Source organism: Bos indicus x Bos taurus, chromosome 1, assembly GCF_003369695.1.
Source record: "Bos indicus x Bos taurus breed Angus x Brahman F1 hybrid chromosome 1, Bos_hybrid_MaternalHap_v2.0, whole genome shotgun sequence".
Classification (NCBI taxonomy): Eukaryota; Metazoa; Chordata; class Mammalia; order Artiodactyla; family Bovidae; genus Bos; species Bos indicus x Bos taurus.
Window position 1 is genome coordinate 46,213,856 of NC_040076.1, and position 17,634 is coordinate 46,231,489.

A 17,634-nucleotide genomic window follows, 5' to 3' on the forward strand; every position below is an offset into this window, starting at 1 on the left:
GTTTTCAAGGCCCGACTTTCATGCTACATTTGGTGTGTTACTTATTCACTGCCATATAACAAACCAGTCCAAACTTAGTGTCTTAAAATCACAGCCATTTTATCAGCTCATGATTCTACGGTCAACAGTTTGGTCTGACATCCTCTGCTGATATCCCCCGGAGTGACTTTTGAAGCTGCAGAGCTTTAAGCATCTGAATCAGGGCTGGATGATCTAACAGGACCTTGCTCGCAGTTGGAGCAGGTGGTCAATCAGCAGGTTGGGCTCTGGAACTCAGCAGGACCAGCTCTTCTCCACTGGCCTCTCACCTTCCAGTATGGGCTAGACATGACTCCTTCAAGCTTCAGTTTCGGGGCTGTGTTCCAAGGGAACAAAGGCAGAAGCATTTACTTTTTCTATATTCTGTTGGATACATCAAGTAAAAAACGATCCCAGATTCAATGATAGGTGAAGTTGATTCTTTATCTTTTTTTTTTTTACACCTTCTGATACCCTTTACTCATGTTTTCCCCACCCCTGCCGTTGGCTGTCTTCAATCTTCTGTCTGTATCTATGAGCTTTTTCTGTTTTTAATGCCATATGTAAGAGATATCATATGATATTTATCTTTCTCTGGCTTATTTCACTTAGCATAATGCCTCCAAGGTCCATCCATATTGTCGCAAATGTTCAAAGGATTTATCTAAGCAGAAAAGTCACAACCAGAAATACGAAAATTATGAAAGGTAAAATCTAATTTCCAGGCAATTACTAAATAATAACAAATACCTAGTATATTGATGTTGAAATTGTAGATTCAGGGCAAAATGCACTGAAGGGGACATCTGCCTTCCATACTGGTAAAAAGAACAATCTACTAAAAAGACACAACAATCTTTAATTGTTATGCACCTTAAACATGGCCTTAAATTATTAAGAAATAAAATATGGTAGAGTTATAGTTGAAAACTCAAGATTACTGTGCTTCCACAGTAAAGTGAGGTTGACTTTAATAACACCCCTCCACCCTGCCCACGGAGAAGGCAATGGCCCCCCACTCCAGAACTCTTGCCTGGAAAATCCCACAGACGGAGAAGCCTGGTAGGCTGCAGTCCATAGGGTCGCTAAGAGTTGGGCACGACTGAGCGACTTCCCTTTTACTTTTCACTTTCATGCATTGGAGGAGGAAATGGAAACCCACTCCAGTGTTCTTGCCTGGAGAATCCCAGGGACAGAGGAGCCTAGTGGGCTTCCGTCTATGGGGTTGCACAGAGTCGGACACGACTGAAGTGACTTAGCAGCAGCACTAGCAGCACCCTGCCCAAATAGCTCAATTGAAGATGAGCACAGGACTTGGACTGATATTTCTCCAAGAAGGCATACAAATATTAAACAAGCATACAAGAAGATGCTCCACATCACGAAAGCAAATCAAAGCCTCACTGAGATATCACCCATTAGGATGCCTACTATCAAAAACCCAGAAAATAACAAGCGTGGGTGAGAATTTGAAGATATTGGATCCCTTGTGCACTGTTAGTAAAAATGTAAATGGTGCAGCGACTATGGAAAACAGTATGGCGGTTCCTCAAAAAATTAAATCTACCATATGATTCCACTTGTAAGTATATACCCAAAAGAATTGAAAGCAGAGGCTCAAGGAGATATTTGTACACCCATATTCATAGCAGCATTATTAATAATTGATAATAGGTGGAAGTAACCAAATGTCCATCCACAAATGAATGTAAAAATAAAGCATTAAATACACAAGCAATGGAATATTAATAGCTTTAAAAATGAAAGGAAATCAGGGACATGCTAGAACATGGATGAACCTTGAGGGGATTATGCAAATAAAACAGGCCAGTTACAAAAGGACAAATATTGTATGATTCCACTTATTCGAGATACCTAGAGTAGTCAAACTCATAGACAGAAAATTATGATGGTTGTCAGATGCTGGGAGGAATCACGTGTTACTGTTTACAGTTTTGTCAGATGAAAAGAGATCTGTGAATGGATGGTGGTGATTGTGGGAGAACAAGCAATGTAAACGTATTTAATGGCCATTGATTGCACACCTAAAAATGGTTAAGTTGATGTATTTTATGTGTGCTGTGCTTAGTTGCTCAGCTGGGTCCGACTCTTTGCAACCCCATGGACTGTAGCCCACCAAGCTCCTCTGTCCATGGGGTTTCTCCAGGCAAGAATACTGGAGTGGGCTGCCATGCCCTCCTCCAGTGGATCTTCCCAACCCAGGTCTCCTGCATCATACGTGGATTCTTTACTGTCTGAGCTACCAGGGAAGTCCAAGAATACTGGAATGGGTACCCTATCGCTTCTCCAGGGCAACTTCCTGGCCCAGGAATTGAACTGGGGTCTCCTGCATTGCAGGCAGATTCTTTACCAGCTGAGCTACCAGGGAAGCCCCATTTTATGTATATTTTACCACAGTTAAAATGAAAAAAAAATATTATGTTTGATGTACTTGGAGAATGATTTAATGAGGACCAGCAGGATGGAAAGAGACCAGCTGGAAAATTCTGCAAATCATGGAAGAAATAATGGTGACTGTAATTCAGGTAGTTTAAGTAGGGTTGAAGTCAAAGGGAGGGATGGAGAAATAATTAGAAGGTAGGGACAAAAAGAATCGATGTTTGAACAGATATGAGTAGATAGGGAAAGACAAGTCAGTTTGGATATTTGGTTTCAGGCTTGACAACTGGGTGGAGGTTGGAGCCATTTCCTGACAGCCAGGAAGAGGGGTAAGATGGTGAATGCAGCTATGACAAAAAAAAGTGTAAGATGTTTGTGAGACACCAAAGTGAACAATATCCCTTGTTTTGACTGCTTCACATCCTCCTTGCTTCCACCACTAACACACACCGTTGACTTTCTTTATATGTATAATTACACAAAGAAATACTTTTATTCACCTCTGGGGTGTATTTGTGTTACTGCAACATAGCATTAGAGGTGGACCCTGGAATGACTCAAGTACATGCTTTTTTCAAATAACATCTATTTCCTTAAGGTCAGAGAATACTTAATGCAAATAAACAGGTTGTGGTCTCAATGGACACTAGAATCCCAGAGGCAGAACACTAACAAGAAGCTTGTGTAGACATAAGGCCAAGTTCATTTCATTCTCCTTCACTCTAATGCATCCTTTCTAGAATTTCACTGATGGTGTAAGTAAGAAGATCCACAACTGCGAGCAGCCACCTGTTTTCTTTTGCTCTTTTCCTTCGTGCACACAAAATATTTTTGTAAAAGTAGCATAATGAGTCTCTAAATTTGGCTTGTTTGTATTTAGTGGTGACTTTGATGCTAACGGAGCATATTCAGGACATGATACTTAATGTAGATAGGTAGCAAATCTATCATGTTTTGATGTTATCCATTTGGTAGCAGGCATTGTAGATGACAATTTTCCAACATAAGTCCAAGTGTAATGGTAGAAGCTAGGGTTCTGCATTTGAGTTCACAATCCTGGCAAGCTATGTGATCCTGGGCAGGTAATTTAACTACCCTAAACCTCAGTTTCTTCACCTTTAATTAAAAAGAGACAAAAACATCTGGTTTTTAGAGTTATTGTAAAGATTAATAGATGCAAATGTACTTTTAGTGCTACTTAACATAGAGTTGCCATTTAATCAGTTTCTCTCCCCTGGTGAACTGTTCTTAGATTAAATACAAGATTTCCTCAAGCTACCCCAAACTGAAGGTAAAAAAGGGACTACAGCAATAGTATAAATGTTCCCACCATTTGGGTGGAGAGTTTTAAATTCGCTTCAGAGAAATCTTCTCAAATATGTAGAGTCCCAGGACTCTCTCACAACAGGTAATGGGCACAGTGTTTCTAGCTCACACTGGTTTGCCATATTCTCTGCTTTGATTGTACAGGATTGTTTGTTCCTGGGACTGCTGTTTCTGGTGAAGCAGATGCAAAAGGTGCCAAGAATCTTTTGGTGCCTTTGGGCAGATGTTCGGAAATCCCCTCCTGTCACTGCCAGCTTCTATCTCCTGCCATGGAGGCTGGACATTATACAATGCCAAAACCACTCACAGGGCCCCTGTTACTGCAGTTGCTTCCTTGGCATGTGGAAACCACTTCATGTTCCTCCCTGATGTGGGGAGACCTCTCTTCTGTCTTCCTGTTAAGCTTCGTTCTTTCTGTTTGTACATTTGGTCCCTGTCTCCTTGGGGATTCCATCATGAGTCCATGGGGCCTGGGCCGGAGAAAATTTGACTGAGTGGAATCATACTGAAAATCTGCCCTCTGTTCTAACACCGAAGCTTTCTTATCAGACCAAGCTTTTATGTAAGGGCTGCTCTTCCCTGAGGAAAAGTTATTTCCAATTTCTCCTGTAAGTAAGAATTCCTCTTACCACACCCCTTAGGGCCGTCTCAGTAGTCTTCCAGATCTTCTAAGGTGAATCGTCTTAGGCTCTGATCGAGAATCCTGCTACACTTTCACACGCAGCTAGGAGGAGTTTTAGTAGACTTTTCCTTTGAAAAGGAGGAGGGAAAAGAAAGAGCACTGTGAAATGATAGTGTTAAGTTAGGACATGACAAGCTGGGGGCCTGAATTTGGGTAGCAATCATGGAAAGAAATGGGGTATCTGCAAGAAGCTTGATGAAAGAACAGACAGATATAACCAGTGACAAGACTAAGGAAAGAGGCCCTGATGGTTATCATGGATGATTCTGAGTTTTCTTGAAATTTCTTGGAAATCTGATTTGCCTGCAAAAACTGGAATTCCTTATCCTTAATGCAAATTGTTGGCATCCTGTGCTCCCCACACCCACCCTGCTCTGACTCCCATAAGTTCCCCAGTGTCTACATTGGAGGCCCTTCTTCCTCTTCTGTTTTATGAGCACCAGGCTTATGGGCGTGACGTTATAGCTTGTCTGCTTACCTTACATGTGATAGTGACATGGATATGCTGGCCTTCATGAACCCATTGGCCAACTGGTCTCCCAGGACACTCTTGTCAGTATTGCTTGTTCTCAGCAGGAGTTGGAAACACGAGCTCTGGGATTCCTCTGGGACTGAAGATGGATGTCATTCTCAGCATTCAGATTTGCTCTGAATGAATATTCTTCACAAGCTCATGGTCAGGAGCAATTTAAGAGGTATTGGGAACCAAAAAGTTGATTGGATTTCCCCTCTCCCCCTACTCTCTTCATAGCCTATATTTAGGCTTCAGCCTACTAAAAATCTTTTAAGAGGAGCATACGGCACATGTTTGAAATATTAGTCTGAACCTTAAGTAATTGAACAAGAGCAGGGACAGCTCTGGGCAATTCTCTGACTGGGTCTTCAGCAGCCCTGTGGTTGTGTCTTCTTTTTCATCGGTGACCTTGTACTGGCCTCCAGCTGCTTGCAGCTCTTCACAGGGAATTTCAAGAGACCAGCCTTCAACTGTGGATAAGCCTTTCCTTCCCCAGGTCTGATATCAGATTGTCATATCCCTAGAGCTGTGAAGATAAAAAGTGTATATTAGTTGCTCAGTCATGTCTGACTCTTTGGGACTCCATTGACTGTAGCCTGCCAGGTTCCTCTGTCTATGAGATTCTCCAGGAAAGAATACTAGAGTGGATTACCATTTCCTTCTCCAGGGAATCTTCCCAACCTAGGGATAGAAACTGGGTCTCCTGCATTGCAGGTAGATTCTTTACCATCTGAGCCACCAGGGAAGCCCATGGGTGTTTTAATAAGTAGTAGTGGTAGTAAAAATAATAACAACAACAATAATAGATAATATTGAGTGCCTGGCATTGTGCTTTTCACACACCATCCCATCTAGTCCTTAAACTCATTTTAGGAGACAAGTGTTATTGGCCCACCTTACAAATAAGGAGATACTGAAATCCAAGAGTATAAGTAAGTTTGCAAAGGTTATGTGACTTGTAAGTGCCAGAGATAGACTAGGACTGCAGCTCTCTCTCATAATATACACCTAGATCAACAGTATTTTTAATCTCTGTATTTCCAGGTGTGGTTTCTGATGGGGATTTCAGGAAGCAAAATAAGCTCTCAGAGACTTATCCCTGATAAAGGCTTTATCCAGCGGGGCTCTAATAAGCTTGCTTTTAATTAAATAAGCTCTTTGCAAAGCTCTCTTTAGCAGAGAAAGACCACATACCTTAGTTCAAATTGTTTATGAAGTCTCATAATCTGTATTTTTTTCAGAATATGAGGGCATATGAGCTGTTTATCTTTAAAATTTTTTTAAACTTAACGGCAATGAAGGAAAAGTAGGATCCGTAAAAATATTTGCTGTCTTTGGCATTTCCACTTACTCTTTCTCAGTAATTCTGTGTGGCTGTCAAGCCCTCCATACCTGCCTGAGCAGAAACCCTCTCTTACTGGGTTGGCCTCAAGTAAAATGGAAGAGTGACAGATAGTGGAACACAGACACACTTAGTGCTCCCAGCTTCTTCCTCTCCAGTCTTTTCCCTGGCATTCTAGGCATTTTGTAAACAGTAAAATAAAATGCAAATAAGACAAATTTCCTTTTCCCCTCAACCAAGAGGGGATCTTCAGACACATTTTTGGGTGATTTAAAGTAAATATGGTTTTTAATTTCATGATATTGGCATTTCAGTTATATTTTTAATCACAGAACAAAAGGTTTTTTGGTTAAAGTTCCTTTAACCAAGGCAAGGAAAGAATTTCAGTTTCAGAAGATGTGATGGTGATGGCATGGGGGACACAGAAGGAATGAATTTTGATAAGATGAGCGTGATATATTTCCTGTTTTCCCTAAAGCAGAGAGGCTTCATGAGAAAAGACTTGAAGGTAGCCATTTCTTTACTTATTTTTTTCCCCCTTTGGTGGATTTTGGCAGGGCTGCTCTGTCAGATGATACTAAAGGCGGGTTTTCCCCACTCTGTTGTACAGGGAAAGAACCAGGTTTAAAGGAAACAGAGCTGTCCTCAGCTCCTGGCTTGTTGATCTGGGCAAGGTCCTTACCACCTAGTGCCCTCCAGGGATGGAGGGACTCTGATGAGGGCTTAGAGAATGGATCAAAGTTTACCAAATACATTAATTGAACAAATGGAAACCTTTTAAATAAATACAAAAGATTATGAAAACTGAGTGCTGGTTATGTGGAGTGGTCTTGATCTGAAAGTCTCTTAAAATGGAATTATTGTTTTTCCTCTGGTTATAAAAAACTTAAATGCAATGCAGAACAGGCTTTTCCTCCCATCTCGCCCTACTCCCAGTTCATAAAAGCAGCAGAGATCAGTGTCAAAGTGGCAGTGATAAACATACAATGTCTTGTTTGGTGTGCCACAAAAAACTCATAGTATTATACTGCCAAGCCTGTGGTTACTGCACTGGGAAGAGCCTCCTTATGTTTTTGCCTGGTCAAGTCCCCCTACCTCCTAGTTTCTGCCTAAATTATGAATTTTTAAAAATTGAAGTATAGTTGATTATAATATGACATGAGTTTCAGATGTATAACACAGTGATTTAATATTTTTATAGGTTATACACCATTTAAAGTTATCACAAAACAATGGCCATATTTCCCTGTGTTGTATAATGTATCCTTGTTGCTTACTTATTTTACACATAGTAGCTTGTATCTCTTAATCCGCTACCCCTGTCTTGTCCCTTCCTCTTCCCTCTCCCCATTCATAGCTACTAGTTTGTACTCTATATCTGTGAGTCTGCTTCTGTTTTTTTATATACATTTGTTTGTTTTATTTATTAGACTCCACATATGAATGATAACATAGAGTATTTGTCTTTGATGACTTATTTTACTAAGCATAATACTCTCTAGGTTCATCCGCATTGTTGTAAATGACAGAATTTCATTCTTTTTTTATGGTTAGTATTCCATTATATATATATCTATCTCTATCTGTATCTATCTATCTATCTATATATGTATACACACACACAGAGAGAATATCTTCTTTATCCATTCATCTATTGATGGACCCTTGGGTTGCTTCCATATCTTGGTTATTGTAAGGAATGATGCTATGAACATTGGGATAAATATATCTTTTCAAAGTGGTGTTTCCACTTTTTTCCAGTTATATTCCCAAGAGTGGAACTGCTAGGCCATATAGTAGTTCTATTTTTAGTTTTTGAGCACCTCCATACTGTTTTCCCGGAGAAGGCAATGGCAAGCCACTCCAGAACTCTTGCCTGGAGAATCCCATGGATGGAGGAGCCTGGTAGGCTGCAGCCCATGGGCTTGCTACGAGTCGGACGTGACTGAGCAACTTCACTTTTACTTTTCACTTTCACACAACGGAGAAGGAAATGGCAACCCACTCCAGTGTTCTTGCCTGGAGAACTGCAGGGACGGCAGAGCCTGGTGGGCTGCCGTCTATTGGGTCGCACAGAGTCAGACACGACTGAAGCGACTTAGCAGCAGCAGCAGCATACTGTTTTCCACAGTGGCTGCACCCATTTACATTTCCATCAACAAGGTACTAGGTTCCCTTTTCTTCATTTCCTTGCCAACATTTGTTATTTTTAGACTTTTGGACACTAGCCATTCTGACAGGTGTGGGGTGATACCTCATTGTAGTTTTGACTTCTATTTTCTGATGATTAGTTATGTTGAGCATCTTTTCATGTGCTTGTTGACCATCTGTATGTCTTCTTTGGAAAAATATCTATTCATGTCTTCTGCCCATTTTTAACTGGGTTATTTTTTGATATTGAGTTGTATGAAATGTTTATAGCTTTTGGATGTTAACCCTTTATCAGTCATTTCATTTTCAATTATTTCCTCCCATTCAGTAGGTTGTCTTTTCACTTTGTTGATGATTTCCTTTGCTGTGCAAACCCTTTTAAGTTTAATTAGGTCTCATTCAATTATTTTTGCTTTTGTTTCTTTTGCCTCAGGAGACAGATCCAAAAAGATATTGCTATAATTTATGTCAAAGAGTGTTCTGTCCAAGTTTTTCTATAGGAATTTTATGGTTTCAGGACCTTAAGTCATTTTGAGCTTATTTTTATATATGGTATGTGTGAGTTTTATGCTGCCTTGAAGCTTCTCATCTCTTTGGACCATGTGAAAAGCAGTCCCACGCCTTTGTTGTTGTTTACATTCATTGAATTTATTGAGACCTGTGGGATCCCATCATACAGAGGACTCTCTCAAACAAACCTATCATGATCTCACCCTTGTATTCCATGGTCACAGCTCACTGCTTATCACTCTTTTCCTTAAAATTCTCTCCTTCTCTTTGACCCAACAAAATAAACTGACTTACAGCCTAATCATCCTATAGTGAGGCCCACTGTTGAGTCTTTCCTATTTTCACAGTTTCTAATCAGCTTTTCAGTCTCTTAAATAGGTCCCTCTTAAATGTGAATGAACTTTCAAAGATCCCTAGAGACTTGAGGAAAAACTCCATGAAATGAACTCAGAGGAAGGAAAGACAGTGTAGGAAATAAAGAAAAAAGACCAGATTATCAGATAAGAAAAAAATAAATCCATTAACAAAGATAGGAGTCAATAAAAATGAATATTAAGAGAATAAAATAGAGTTCTAGAAAAAATTGACACTAGAAATTAAACATTAAACTAAAGGCTTGATAGAAAAGTTGAATAAATGTCGAAGACTGAATTGTCTCCCCCACCAAATCCATATGTTAAAAGCTAACCCCCCAGTACTTCAGAAGGTGACAATATTTGGAGATAGGGATTTAAAGAAGTGATTAAGTTACATGAGATTCTTAGAGTGTGCTCTAATCCAATGTGACTGATGTTCCTATAAGAAGAAATTAAAACACAGAGAGAGGCAGCAGGTGTGTGTGTGTGCAGAGGGACAACTTGTGAAGAGCAGGAAGAGGGCTGATGTGTGTAGGTTGAGGAGATAGACCTCAGAAGAAACCACTTCTATTGGCAACTTGACCTTGGACTTCCAGCCTCCAGAATTGTGAGAAAATAAATTTCTATCCTTTAAACCACCCATTCTGTGGCTCTTTGCTATGACAGCCCTAGCAAACTAATATAGTAAATTTCCCAGAAAATAGAATAACAGAAACCACAAAACCAAAATGAACAACTCAAAACAAGAAGACGGAAAATGTAGAACAAAAAGAAATTAGACAAAGAATCCAAGTGGGCCAAGATCTCATAAGAGAAAACAGACAGATGTGAGAGAGAAAAGTATAGAATAGATAATATAAGAAAATAAGATTAAAAAGCTTTGCCAAGTGCCTAGCATAACAGTGAAAACAAACCACACACCAAGTCACATTACTGTGAAACTTCAGAACAATGGGAATAAAGCACAGAACTTAAAATCCCCCTGAAAGTATAAGAAAGAAAAAGAAAGGTCAAAAGTTGACCAAATACAATTAAACAGAAACCAGAATGATATTGGATTTCTTAACAAGAGAAAGTGAAAATTGCAGGTGAGTAACTGTAGACTTATTTTATTAATCAAATTTGTCTCTATGACTGTAACTTAAGAAACCTCAAGGAACTTTTTGATTAATATGTAAGAATGATTTGTTTTGTGTCTAACTCAAATTATTAAACACTATTACTCTTAGTAAGTTGTAGTGTATTCTACATCAGTGTTCAATAAAAGTTAAAGGAAAATAAGAGAATGAACTGTGATTTGTGTCAGTGGGTTTTGCTGTCACCAAAGAATTATACCATTGTGTTGATCAGATGACATTTGGATAATATGATTCTGTTCTAAACCACAGAACTAAAGGGGACTTTTTCAAAAGACAGAGAATAGGAAAGCAAATTAAACTAGAGAGAAGTCATGTGAGAAAAGGGTGAAGGAGTTTAGGATTTAAAAACTGAAAGAGGAATGCCTTAATGATGCCAAAAAAAAAAAAAAAAGGTTAAACCTATTTAACGTGGACCAGAGACCAGTGAGTCTTCTGGGAGATCCATTTTGCTTCAGCAGAAAGATATACTAGTTTTCTTTTGTTGTTGTAACATATCACCATAAACTTAGGGGCTGTGAACACTGCAAATTTGTTATTTTTAGTTCTAGAGGTCAGAAGTCTGAAATGGATCTTAATGTGACTTAAGTCAAGGCTTCAACAAGGCTACACTGGAGAATCTGTTTCCTTGCCTTTTCCAGTTTCTCAAGGCCACCTTCATTCCTCGGTTCCTGTCTCCTTTCTCTATCTTCAGATCTTCCAGTCTCCCTGACTCTGACCCTCTCATCTCCCCATTTATACGGACCCTTATTGGTTCTACCTGGATAATCCAGGATAATCTCCTACTTCAAGATCCTTAACTTAATTGATCTATACATTCTGCTTTACCATAGGAGGTTATATATTCAGAGGTTTGGGGGATTGGGATATAAAATCTTTGGGAGCTATTATTCTGCTCACCACAGTTGGTAAGAACTTTCTAATTGCCACTGTATTTTAGAGATGGTATGGGTTGTCTTGGGAACCAGTGAGTTTTACCTATTGCCATTGCTGGGAATGTCCAATCAGTAGAAATGCTGAGGGGGAATTTTGTGGGCAGTGGTAAGTGACTCAAAGTCCCATAATCTTGGAAAAAAAAAAAAAACAACAACTACTCTCTTATTATGATATAGAACAATCTGAGAGTGCACGACACTAAGGCAGCTAGATGAAAAGAAAAATCAATTAATCTTATATTTTATGATACTTGCACAGAATTTGAACTTTTCACGCATGCATGCATGATCTAAAAGATAAATAAAAATAGTTTTATGTTCTATCATATAGAATCAATGAGTAGGCTGGAATAATAGAGTATAAACAGTATTGCTTATTGGTTATCTATAATCATCATAAAGCCTTTAAAAAATATGTTGCCTTACATTTTCTACTCTGCTTTGGTTCCATGCTGCTTTATGAAACTACATAGATTAAGTTCAGCCCCTTTTACAAAAGACAGCCCTTCTGATATATAAGCGTTCCCTTGTGGCTCAGTTGGTAAAGAATCTGCCTGCAATGCAAGAGACCTGGGTTTGATCCCTGGGTTGGGAAGATCCCCTGGAGAAGGGAAAGGCTACCCACTCCAGTATTCTGGCCTGGAGAATTCCATGGACTATACTAGTCCATGGGATCACAAAGATTCGGACATGACTGAGCAACTTTCACTTTCACTTCACTGATATATAAAGATGTCTGCCATATCTTCCCGGAGAAGGCAATGGCAACCCACTCCAGGACTCTTGCCTGGAAAATCCCATGGACAGAGGAGTCAGGTAGGCTGCAGTCCATGGGGTCGCTAGGAGTTGGGCACAACTGAGCGACTTCACTTTCACGCGTTGGAGAAGGAAATGGTAACCCACTCGAGTATTCTTGCCTAGAGAATCCCAGGGACAGAGGAGCCTAGTGGGCTGCCGTCTCTGGGGTCGCACAGAGTGGGACACGACTGAAGTGACTTAGCAGCAGCAGCAGCAGCAGCAGCCATATCTTCCCAGTCTAATCATCCACTTCTTTGGTTAGGCTATAGTGCCTTTATTTTATATTAAATTCTGGACTTTAAATTAATTGGTTAAGTAGATTGGTTAAGTTGGTCAAATTTAATCTCTCTCATCCATTGTTCTGGCCAAGGCCAACAATATATGTATATATTTAATATATATTTAATTATTTATTAAATTATATATTTTATATATTTAATATCTATTTAAGTTTATTTTATTCTAGTATAGTTGCTTTATAATGTTAATTTCTACTGTAGAAAAGTGAATCAGTTATTCATATATATGCATTTTTTCATATTCTTTTCTATTATGGTTTATCACAAGATATTGAATATATTTCACTGTGCTATACAACTAGGACCTGGTTGTTTATTCATTCTATATATAATAGTTTGCATCTGCTAGTCAATCAAACCCCTAGTCCTCTCCTTCTCTACCAACCACAAGTCTGTTGGCAACCACAAGTCTGTTCTGTATGTCTGTGAGTCTCTTTTGTAGATAGGTTCATTTGTGTTGTATTTTAGATTCCACATGTAAGTGATATCAGATGGTGCTTGTTTTTGTCTTTCTGACTTACTTCATTAGTATGATCATCTCTAGGTCCATCCGTGTTGCTGCAAATGGCAGTATTTCATTCTTTTTATGGCTGAGGAATATTCCATTGAGTATATATATATATATAGACAGAAAGAGTATATATATATAGAAAGAGAAAGAGTATATATATATAGCGAGAGTAGTATATATATATATAGTATATATATATATAGAGAGAAAGTATATATATATATATATAGGGAGAGAGAAAGAGTATATATATATAGAGAGAGAGAGAAAGAGTATATATATATATAGTGAGAGTGTGTATATATATATATATATATAAACATTTAGGTTGTTTCCTTGTCTTGGCAGGATTTCCGAGGTGGTGCTAGTGATAAAGAACCTGGCTGTCAAGGAGACCTAAGAGATGTGAGTTTGATCCCATGTTGGGAAGATTCCCTGGACGAGAGCATGGCAACCCACTCCAGTATTTCTGCCTGGAAAATCCCATGGACAGAGGAGCCTGGCTGGCTACAGTTCACAGGGTTGCAAAGAGCTGGACAAGACTGAAGTGACTTAGCACGCATACATGCATGTCTTGTCTATTGTGCATACTGCTGCTGTGAACATAAAAGTATAAGTATGCCTTTGAATTAGAGTTTTTTCAAATATACACCCAGGAGTGGGATTGCTGGATCATGTGATAACTCTGTTTTTCGTTTTTGAGGAAACTCCATACTGTTCTGCATAGTGGCTGTATCAACTTACATTTCCACTAACAGTGTAAGAAGGTTCCCTTTGCTTCACACCCTCTCTAGCATTTGTTATTTGTAGACTTCCTAATGATGGCCATTCTGACCTATGTGAAGTGGTACCTCATTGTAGTTTTAATTTGCATTTCTCTAATAATTAACTATATTGAGCATCTTTTTATGTGCCTCTTGAAGGCCAGCAACATATATTTTTTTAAATTATTTCTTCATAAGGTGTTTTTTTTTTTTTTTTTTCTGGTGGGGGAGTGCTGTGAAAAAAACATTATTTTCATGACACTTGTAATTGAGTGAGGATCTTTATTTGTTGGTGTTAATTCCTGCCTTGGGTGGACGGTTTTCTAAATGATGTTTGAGATAAATTGTTCAGCAAACTTCACTGAACATTACTAGGGTAAAGTCTTTGCTGCTGCTAAGTCGCTTCAGTCGTGTCCGACTCTGTGCAACCCCATAGATGGAAGCCCACCAGGCTCCCCCGTCCCTGGGATTCTCCAGGCAAGAATACTGGAGTGGGTTGCCATTTCCTTCTCCAATGCATGACAGTGAAAAATGAAAGGGAAGTTGCTCAGTCATGTCCGACTCTTAGAGACCCCATGGACTGCAGCCTATCAGGCTCCACCGTCCATGGGATTTTCCAGGCAAGAGTACCCAAAGCACTTTGGGGACATATAAATAAGTGGTCTTTGCTTTCAAGGAGCTGATCTGCTATTCTGTGACACTATGCTTTGCCTATTTGTCAGGTTAATCATGGAACCAATACAATTTGATATAAATAATGTACACAGGAGTCTTCTCTCCACTAAAGAAACTTAAGAGAGCTGAACTTTCTTGGTTATTATTCCTATATTACTCAAAAGAGAGGGGAATTAGAAAACATTTTATTTTAGAAAATTGTGACCCTTCAAAATCAAATATTTCCTCCCTTATCCCTGAGACACAAAAAATGCCTAGAGGATCAAGATTAGACTAAGGCATAAGTAGATGGTCAGTCAATGGTGTGGTACCTACTCAAATATATTTATCACACTGGCCTGCTCCTGGCACTGGAAATTTTATTATTTGTGATTCATTCCTTTATGTACAGCATTGCCCACTCCCAGTAATCTCCTTTAGAATTGTTTGTCTTTCCACAGCAAATCTCTTGTTGTGACAGTTTAATAAGGCAAATTTACTCTTTAAGTTTTAGAATTAAGCTGCATCAGATTGAGAAAGGTCTTGAATAGAAAATCTAAAAAAGAAAGTTGAAGGAGCTGAAAGTTGCTAGCATCAACATATTTTACAGATTTGCTCTGGCTAGGATTGTTTCCACTGTGAACTCCCTACTCCAAGAGGCATTTGAGCTTGTAACTAGAAATAATTGCTAAGTGAAGTTTGACGGTCCAGGAATTGGAAATGAATTTGGCATTTTGAACACAAATGACCTTTTAACACGTTGTTGTTCAGTCACCAAGTCATGTCTGACTCTTCATGACCCTATGGACTGCAAACATGAAAAGGTCTGAACAATAGCACTTAGGTCAATTTTAGAACATAAATGCACCTATAACCCTGAAGAAATAAACAGTGTACTACAGTTGGGTTAACAGAAAAATTAGATAATTTAGACTCCAAACATTTATGTTTCTTCAGTTTTAATGCTTAGCTTAGGTAAAATAAAAGCATATCATCCATATTACTGAGATGATCCTTTCCCGTTTATTTGGTATTTTTTTTCAGTAGGTAGAAATGACACATTTGGTTTATTTTAGAAGTGATAATTTTGTAAAGATAGCTTGTTTTTAAATGCAGCCTATTCAGACTCCAGATTATTTTTGTAGACTTTTTCTTTAGAAGGGTCCCTTCACACATAGCAAGCCATCATTTTGTTTGCCTTCTTTCTCCTTCTCACTTTACTTTCCACCCCAACTTCCCAAGTTTTCTCTGAAGTTTCCAATTCTTTTTTTCAATTATACAGAGTGATTTCTATCTTTCTACAAAGTTTTATCACCATCCAATGCCAAGGCCCATCAATTTTAGCATTATGTTCTATGCTGGCTTCTCAGAACATAAACAACTTTATCCGTAAGAGGAATTCTTATACTAGGTGCTATGAAAACTAAGGCTTCCCTGGTGGCTCAGACAGTAAAGTGTCTGTCTGCAATGCAGGAGACCTGGGTTTGATCCCTGGGTTGGGAAGATTCCCTAGAGAAGGAAATGGCAGCCCACTCCACTATTCTTGCCTGGAAAATCCCATGGATGGTAGAGCCTGGTAGGCTACTGTCCGTGGGGTCGCAAAGAGTCGGACATGACTGAGTGAAGGGAAGATCAAAGAGAAAAGATGAAAACTAAAACAAACAAACAAAAAACTCCCAAACCAAATTCTTTTATTGTTGATATGACCAAACTTTGGCATCCATAGGAAATAGTGGATAATTTTACACTTAATTAATGATTATCTTCATCCACTAAAGGCAATCATTACACATTTTTTTAGCTTTAAGTTAGTGAATATATTATGTATATTTCATAGTTGACCTTTGAACATTTTTTATTTTATTTTTGGCTTTTTCAGGTCTTAGCTGCGGCACATGGAATATTTGTAGCAACATGCGGGATCTTTTGTTGTGGCACATGGGCTTCTCTCTAGTTGTAGCACGCTGGCTTAGCTGCCCTGCAGCATGTGGGATTTTAGTTCCCCAATCAGAGATCGAACTCATGTCCCCTGCTTTGGACCACCAGGGAAGTCCCTATAGTTGATCTTTTAATCCAAGTTTTCATTCAATTCCATTACTAGGGTTTGAGCAATGTGGTCCATTTGAATATTTATAAGCCAGTGGAACTGAACAATGAGTTTCATGAGGAAAAGAGTCACAGATTAAACAATGAAAAAGTCAATATATTCTTTTATAAAAATTGTGGTAAAATATCTATAACATGAGACCTACCCTCTTAACAAATTTCTAAGTGTACAGTACAGTATTTTTAACTATAAGCACAATGTTGTACCGCAGATCTCAAGAGCTCTTCACCTTACATAATTGAAGCCTGTACTCATTGAACAGCCCCATTGAACAGCTCTACCCTCGTCACCTGGTAATCATCATTCTACTTCCTGTGAGTTTAGCTACTTTAGCTACATCATAGAAGTGAAACCATGCAGTATTTGTCCTTCTGTGGCTGGTGTATTTCACTTAGCATAAGGTGAAACCTCAAGGTGTAACCTTGTTGTGTTGTATGATGGGATTTAATTAGAAGTAAAATAATTTTTTACTAGCAATTAAGAATTATGACTGTCTAGGAATGCATTGGATTTTCTTCCAGAGGAAGTTCTCAAGTAGGAATAAAGCTCAAACCAGGAATATATTTGCTGTTATTTTTGTTGTTCAGTCACTTAGTCACATCCTACTTTTTGCTACACCACAGACTGTAGCACACCAGGCTCTTCTGTCCTTCACTATCTCCTAAAGTTGGCTCAAATTCAAGTCCATTGAGTCAGTGATGCTAACCATCTCATTCTCTGCTAGCTTTTTTTAATGTCTCTCAATTAATTATTTAAAAAAAACCCAAAGTAATGAATTTGGGGGTGGCAATTTAGACAAGGTAGAGCTGCATAAAGAATGTTTAGTAATTTCCTCTCTTCCACTCCTATTCTCTGAGTTAACAAATATTAGCATTTTGGTGTGTCTCTTCTAGACTTTCTTCTATATTTACATAAAGATGTACAATAAAATTGCATACACATACAGGGTTTTTAATTTCAAAAATGAGATCATGAAAATATAAGTCTCTCCAGACTTCACTTACTAATATATTATTGACATCTTTCTAGGTCAATATAGGTATGTGTCAGTCACTTTGTAAATAGTTGCGTCATCTTCCATATAACTGATATACCATAATTTACGGAAGCACTCACCTACTTATTGATATT